The 8,389-nt window shown below is 42.7% G+C and overlaps 1 long non-coding RNA gene across 1 annotated transcript; it reads left to right on the top strand.

The window, feature by feature from the left end:
• The first annotated feature begins 6,882 nt into the window (after positions 1-6,882).
• Positions 6,883-7,169, top strand: LOC141067781 (uncharacterized). Its single transcript, XR_012226483.1, has 2 exons — positions 6,883-6,953; positions 7,069-7,169. It is a non-coding gene; the product is annotated as an uncharacterized lncRNA (long non-coding RNA).
• The last annotated feature ends 1,220 nt before the right edge of the window (positions 7,170-8,389 follow it).

Here is an 8,389-nt window from a genome sequence, read left to right as displayed (position 1 = left end):
AGCAGTGCAATGTGCAGCGCTGCTGCGGGAGTCTCCTTCTCTGCAGGTCCCCGGATCCAAGATGGCGACGGGGACCTTTGAGGGCCTGCAGGGAGCTGGCTTCCTCAGTGCCTGCAAAGAGGGTTCTTCACGGTAAGAGCAGTGAGGCTCTGGAATTCTCTTCATGAGGAAGTGGTGATGGCCAACTCACTGAATGAATTTAAGAAAGGAATGGATGCTTTTCTTGTGAGTAACAGTATAGAAGGTTATGAATAACATAATATTATAGGTAGATGGTTGACCCAGCTTAGGGGAAGGAATTTTTTTCCCTATGGAGAAAATTTGCTTCTACTCTGTGGGTTTTTTTTGCCTTCCCCAGGATCAACAATGCAGAACAGCTGCACTAAAAATAGGCTGAACTAGATGGACATAAGGTCTTCCTTCAACCTTCAAAACTATGTTACTATGTTCTTCAATGCCTGTGACAGATCGCTGATCTTTCACAGTGATCTGTGATCAGTGATGCCCCCCCTGGGACAACCTAATAAAGTTAAAAAAAAGTGTAAAAATAATTTTTAAAAAATCGCTAAAAAAATGTAAAAAAAAAAAAAGTTCCCTAATAAATTCATTTTTTGGAAATAAAAAAACAAAACAATAAAAGTACACATATTTGATATCGCCACGTCCGTAATGACCTGCCCTATAAAACTGTTCCATTAGTTAACCCCTTTAGAGAACCCCTTAAAAAATAAAAATAAAAAAAGAAGCAAAAAATAATGTTTTATTATCATACTGCCGAACAAAAAGTGCAATAACGCGCGATCAGAAAGACGCATATAAATATTTATGGTACCGCTGAAAACGTCATCTTGTCCCGCAAAAAACTAGCCACCAAGCAGCATCATAAGAGAAAAAATAAAAAGGTTATAGCTCGCAGAATAAAGCGATGCAAAAATTATTATTTTTTATATAAAATTGTTTTCATTGCATAAAAGCACCAAAACATAAGAAAAATGATATAAATGAGGTATCGCTGTAACCGTACTGACCCGAAGAATAAAACTGCTTTATCAATTTTTCCGCACTTGGAACAGTGTAAACGCACCACCCAAAAGAAATTCATGAAACGCTGGTTTTTGTTCATTCTGCATCCCAAAAATCGGAATAAAAAGCGATCAAAAAATGTCACGTGCCCGATGATGGTACCAATAAAAGCATCAACTCGTCCCGCAAAAAATAAGACCTCACATGACTCAGTGGGTCAAAATATGGAAAAATTATAGCTCTCAATATGTGGTGATGCAAAAACTATTTTTACAATAAAAAGCGTCTTTTATCGTGTGACAGCTGCCAAATATAAAAACCGCCATAAATAGTAAATCAAACCCCCCGTTATCACCCCCTTAGTTAGGGAAAAATAAAATTTAAAAAATGTATTTATTTCCATTTTCCCATTAGGGTTAGGGCTAGGGTTAGGGCTAGGGGTGTGTTGGGGTTAGGGTTGGAGTTAGAATTGGGGGGGTTCCACTGTTTGGGCACATCAGGTGCTCTCCAAATGCAATATGGCGTCTGATCTCAATTCCAGCCAATTCTGTGTTGAATAAGTTAAATAGTGCTCCTTCCCTTCCAAGCTCTGCCATGCGACCAAACAGTGTTTTACCCCCACATATGGGGTATCGGCCCACTCAGGAAAAACTACAAAACAACTTTTGGGGTCTTATTGCTCCTGTTGCCCTTAGGAAAATAAAAAAATGGGGTCAAAAATATCATTTTTGTGGAAAAAAATATGATTTTTTTATTTTCACGCCTGGGCGTTATAAACTTCTGTGAAGCACTTGGGGGTTCAAAGTGCTCACCACACATCTAGATAAGTTCCGTGGGGGGTCTAGTTTTCAAAATGAGGTCACGTCTGGGGAGTTTCAATAGTTTAGGCACATCAGAGGCTCTCCAAACGCACATGACACCCGCAGACCATTCCATCAAAGTCTGCATTCCAAAACATCACTACTTCCCTTCCGAGCCCCGACGTGTGCCTATACAGAAGTTTTCTCCCACATATGGGGTATCAGTGTACTCAGGACAAATTGTACAACAACTTTTGGGGTCATTTTCTCATGGTACCCTTGGGAAATTAAAAAAATTGGGGACTAAATGATCATGTTTGTGGAAAAAATACGATTTTTTTATTTTCACGCCCGGGCATTATAAACTCCTGTGAAGCACTGGGGGGCTCAAAGTGCTCACTACACATCTAGATAAGTTCCTTAGGGGGTCTAGTTTCCAAAATGGGCTCACTTGTGGGGGGATTCCACTGTTTAGGTACATCAGGGGCTTTCCAAACGCGACATGGTGTCCAATCTTAATTTCAGCCAAAAACGTCAAATGGCGCTACTTCCCTTCCAAGCTCTGCCATGCGCCCAAATAGTCGTTTACACCCACATATGGGGTGTCAGCATACTCAAGACAAATTGCACAATAACTTTTAGGGTCCTGTTACCCTTGGGAAAATAAAAATTGGGGGTGAAAAGATCATTTATGTGGAAAAAATATGATTTTTTAATTGTACCGCTGTACGTTATAAACGTCTGTGAAGCCCTTGTGGGTTCAAAGTTCTCACCACATATCTAGATAAGTTCCTTGGGGGGTCTAGTTTACAAAATGGGGTCTCTTGTGGGGGGTTTCCACTGTTTAGGTACATCAGGGGCCCTCCAAACGTGACATGGCATCCGATCTGAATTCCAGCCAATTTTGCATTGAAAAAGTCAAACGGCGCTCCTTCACTTCTGAGCTCTGTCATGCACAGAAACAGTGGTTCCTCCCCTCATGTCAGGTATCAGCGTACTCAGGACAAATTGCACAATAACTTTTCCAGTCCAATTTCTCCTTTTACCCTTGGTAAAATAAAAAAAATTGAACCTGAAGTATTTTTTTTGTGAAAAAAGTTAAATGTTCATTTTTTTTTAAATATTCAAAAAATTCCTGTGAAGCACCTGAAGGGTTAATAAACTTCTTCAATGTGGTTTTGAGCACCATAAGGGTACATGCACACGCTGCGGATTGGGGTGCAGATTTGGCTACGCGGATTTTGTAAAATCCGCAGGTAAATCTGCAGGTTAAAAGACTTGATAAACTGGGTCTGAGCAGAAAAAGTAAATTAATGTGCATGCAAAATGTAATTGCATATGAACACATGACCTTTACACAGAGAAAACCAAGAGCAAAACACAAAACAAATATCCTGGAATAAAAAAGTAAAAAAAATATATTGCAAAAATTGCATGAAGGTAGTAATAATAATACCCTTATTATTACTATTATTACTACCTTCATGCAATTTTTGCAATATTTTTTTACTTTTTTATTCCAGGATATTTGTTTTGTGTTTTGCTTTTGGTTTTCCCAGGTTAAAAGACTTGCAGTTTTACCTGCGGATTGCTCTGCAGTTTTGCCCGGCGGTTTTTCATCTCCACAATGGAGGAGATGGCAAACCGCAGCGGAATCCGCAGAAAGAATTGACATGTCAATTCTTTCTGCAGTTTCAAAACCGCAGGAAAACCGCGCAGAAAAATCTGCACCGTCTGCACTGCGGTTTTTTATTCCCATAGGGAATAATGGTACTGTACAACGCAGGAACCGCAGCAGAATCCGCAGCTTGTGCACACACCCTAAGGGGTGCAGTTTTTAGAATGGTGTCACTTTTGGGTATTTTCTATCATATAGACTCCTCAAAGTGGCTTCAAATGTGATGTGGTCAGTAAAAATAAAATGGTGTTGCAAAAATCAGAAATCGCTGGTCAAATTTTAACCCTTATAACTTCCTAACAAAAAAAAATTTTGGTTCCAAAATTGTGCTTATGTAAAGTAAACATGTGGGAAATGTTACTTAAGTTTTTTGTGTGCCGTATCTCTGTGATTTAAGGGCATAAAAATTCAAAGTTGGAAAATTGCGAAATTTTAAAAATTTTCGCCAAATTTCCGATTTTTTCACAAATAAACTCAAGTTATATGAATGAAATTTTACCACTATCATGAAGTACAATATGTCATGAGAAAACATTGTCAGAATCACCGGGATCCATGGAAGCATTTCAGAGTTATTACCTCATATTACCTCATAAAGGGACAGTGGTCAGAATTGTAAAAATTGGCCCGGTCATAAACGTGCAAACCACCCTTGGTGGTTAAGGGGTTAATGATCTAGTGGATGGCTTACACAGTAAAATATCAGTATTTGCAGATGATACAAAACTATGTAAGGTAGTTAACACAAAGGAGGACAGTTTGCAACTACAGACAGATTTGAGTAAATTGGAGAATTGGGCTGAAAAATGGCAAACACAGATAAGTGTAAGGTTATGCACATGGGAAGGAGAAGCAGATGCTACAATTACTTACTAAATGGGAAACTGCTGGGGAAATCGGACATGGAAAGGACTTAGGCATCTTTAGAAGCTCAATTGGAGTGCCCAGTGTCAGGCAGCTGCCACCAAAGCAAATAGGGTCATGGGATGCATTAGAAGAGGTCTGGGGACACGAGATGAAAACATAATTCTCCCTCTGTACAAATCACTCGTCAGACCACACTTGGAGTATTGTGTGCAATTTTGGACGCCGGTGCTCAAGAAAGACATTACTGAACTTGAAAGGGTTCAAAGGCGGGCTACTAAAATGATAAATGAGTTGGTTCAGTACAATACCCAGAAAGGTTATCAAAATTAGGTCTATTTACTCTAGAAAAGAGAAGACTTAGGGGAGACCTAATATATATGTACAAGTATATCAGAGGGCAATACAGAGATCTCTCCAATGAACTGTTTGTACCAAGGACTGTGACAAGAACAAGGGGGCATTCTCTTCGTTTGGAGGAAAGACAATTTCTGCACCAGCATAGAAGAGGGTTCTTCACGGTAAGAGCAGTGAGGCTCTGGAATTCTCTTCCTGAGGAAGTGGTGATGGCCAACTCACTGAATGAATTTAAGAAAGGAATGGATGCTTTTCTTGTGAGTAACAGTATAGAAGATTACGAATAACAGAATATTATAGGTAGATGGTTGACCCAGCTTAGGGGAAGGAATTTTTTTCCCTATGGAGAAAATTGGCTTCTACTCTGTGGGTTTTTTGCCTTCCCCAGGATCAACAATGTAGAACAGCTGCACTAAAAATAGGCTGAACTAGATGGACATAAGGTCTTCCTTCAGCCTTCAAAACTATGTTACTATGTTACTATGTTAACCAAATGCAAGTGAGCACCAGCCTAAGATAAATGTTTGATTATGTTATTTTTTGTGTTTTATTTATTTTACTAGCTGAAAAGCCTGGTGTTGCCCGGACATAGTAACTAACTGTGGTTAGGCTAGGTTCACATTACATTAAGCAGCCCGTTCAACGCATAGCGTTGAAGGGCTGCGTTAACAGTACAGCATAACGTGATCGCGTTATGCTATACCTGCTAGCGCAGACGATTCATCTGCGCTAGCGGTGACAGTGCCTCAGACGCTGCAGCCCGCGTCCGAGGCTCCGTCACTGAATGGCGGCACGTCGCGAACGCGTGCCACTTTATGGCATGCGTCGCAATGCGCCCGACAATGGGGCTGAATAGCAGCATTAATGGACTGCGTTACACCGCGTTATACCGCGGTCTAACGCAGTCCATCTAATGGACTGCGTAACATAATGTGAACCCAGCCTTAGTTATAACAAATTATAATGATTATCCTCCATCCCATAGTGCCGTGCCCATATATCAATCATACATATCCTCCATCCCATAGTCCAGAAACACACTTCCGATTGTGATGCGATAAACTCATGCGAGTCTCTCACATCAATTCCCACCACTGCCGCCGAAACTCTTTGTACCGAGGTGTGCAGTAGCATAGAAATACATGCAGCTGCACACTGCGGCTCTGAGTTCCGGCGGCAGTGGCGGGAATTGATGAGAGTCTCATGAGTTTGTCGTGCCAGACTTGCAAGTGTGACCCCGGCCTAATGTAAGTCCATGACAGCCAAAGGCTAGAACATGGCTACCCCTTATGTTAAAGTTGATAAAGAACAAAACAAAACAGAAAATTTTGAAAGTTAACTTTATTTTAAAACCAATAAAAACATTCTGACAAACATTGTCATATTGTTTTCAATATGAAAACTTTTTTTAAGTTTTAGCCAAATAAATAAATTCTTTGACTACAGAACAAGAATGTTGCCTTGCTTCCAAGATGGTGTTGGGTCTCTTGGTGGTGAAGTGAGTCTTGTGGTGTCAATGGAAAACTCAGTGTGGCAGACTTTGAACTAAGAACATTGGAACTGCTAGATAGCTAGTCTGCGACAATTGGCAGGAATCAACTCAACTGTCAACCTGTGAATGGAGTAGGCACAAGCACGATAGTGTACACCTTGTGGTGTAGTGACCACTGTGTCCGCTAGGGGGCACTGTGTGGGTGTCCCAGGATGGGCGGATAGCCATGTCCAGAGTGGTAAAAGGAGCAGGGTCCTAAATGACTGTTAAGTATCCCAAGGTGGGTGGCCTTGGGATTAAGGCTTGATTATGTGCTGATGTTTCATTCCAATGTTTTAGGGAGAAGCCTTCAGGTGATTGGTGAGACGGGTGGGATCAATCACCTACAAACCCACCTAGGGGTGTGTGGCTAGAACGCCATAGCAAAGTATATGTGTGTGAATGGTTGTAGGACCTGGGATGAGGTCATAGCCATGTGATCCGGTGGGCGTGGCTACAGAACATATAAGGTGGCCAGGGTAGGTTACATGAGTGAATGCTTGGACCCGGTTGGTCCGTACGGAAGGTCTCGTGCAGGAAGATGGGAGTATAGAAATTCCAGGCTCTACCACACACTGAAGGTGCTCTGGGGGTAAAGAATCATAAGTAGGCACGCTCTGCAAACCGTGTGGAACCTCACCTCTCTTTGAATAATCCGGTAGTCCTTTGAGACCCATGTTTCCCTGCTCTGACCAGTGATGTATGTTCCATTTGCATTATACCTCTTATGTTTATTTGTATTATTGTGTATGTAAATACTCTATGTATCACTTGTACATATCGCACTCACTATTGTTATTTTCACACCTTTTCAGGCAACAACCTTGAGAAAGGCTCTATGCCGAAACGTTGGTGCTGTTGCTTTGGTTAGGTTCCCTTTGCAGTGTGTCAATTAATAAATTCACTTTTGCATATACATTCCTTCTTTTCCTCATTTGAGTGCCGGGGTTTACTTTATTGCCTACTCGTGCAGGAAGATGTCTGCCTTCCTGAGTGCACGTGGAGACACTGTGTATCATGGCTGCACGTGTCTGAGAGTTCCTAGGAGAGGGAATGAATGTCTGCACTGAGAAGCAGCTATGAGAAGGTAACCCAAACAGGGGATGTAACTTTGAGGCTAGAGAGCCTGTGTACCGGAGATAACAAAGCCTGTGTGACCACGGGGTTAACAGAGTGGAGCTCTGTCATGGAAGCTATGCTGATTTGATATGAACTTTGTGTTGCTGTTCATGGTTTATGCTACATAATAAACTGAATGGACTGAGCTTATGTTGAGAAACCTGTGCCAGACCTGATTTATCGACTGCCTAGCGAGTATCCCCTACCTGAATAACAAGCGCTACCTTACAATTGGTGGAGAATGCAAAGGGCAATGTAGCCTTGTTGCTAGGGGCAACGGACGAGGTCTGCACAATTCGGTTGCTAAGGGCAACGGTTTCCAAAAGCACATGTTGCAGTGCTGGCAGCGCTGAGCCAGGAGGGCAGACGGTCTTGAAAATCGTGTGATATGCTGACTGGAGTCAGTGGAAGAGACTTATAGGACACCTCTGCGGTAGAGGGGTCCGAGAGCCTGCGTGGCCAGCGTGAAAACCGTGTGGCATGCTGACCGGGGTCAGAGAAAGAGACTGTGGATTGCTATAGGGTGCCTCTGTGGATAAGAGGTACCCGAGAACTTGTGTGGCCGACACAGGTAACGGACAGGTGTCCGTGTTGTACTGACCGGGATCAGTGAGAAAGACTGTGTACCTGGAGGGTTCAGTGTGCAAAAGTCCTGGAGGGCCAGTGTTGGGAGGTTCTGGGAGAAGAATCGGATCCCTGGAGCATGTGCTGTGACCTTTGACCTGGTGAGGCATGAGTGTTGGACAGTCTCAGGCAGAGACGGATGTCCTGAAGAGCACCCGCTGAGCCCATGGACCTGGTGAGGCCGGTGTGTTGGGACACCCTGGGAGCAGGGTCGGCTCCCTGAATAGCACCCGGTGCGCCCTGTGTGTTGTACGGTCTCAGGAGGAGATGGACGTCATGCATAGCAGACAGACAGGACACGTGAGTTTTGTGTTGTGTGTGTTTTTTTTTCTTTTCCCTCACAAGTCAGCTTGCGGTGGCTCAGTGGGGTCAAGAAGGTGACAAGCGGCTTGT

This window comes from Dendrobates tinctorius, unplaced genomic scaffold (genome assembly GCF_039654945.1).
Source record: "Dendrobates tinctorius isolate UK_male_01 unplaced genomic scaffold, ASM3965494v1 ptg000254l, whole genome shotgun sequence".
In the NCBI taxonomy this organism is placed as follows: Eukaryota; Metazoa; Chordata; class Amphibia; order Anura; family Dendrobatidae; genus Dendrobates; species Dendrobates tinctorius.
This window is presented reverse-complemented; position numbering and strand designations above follow the sequence as displayed.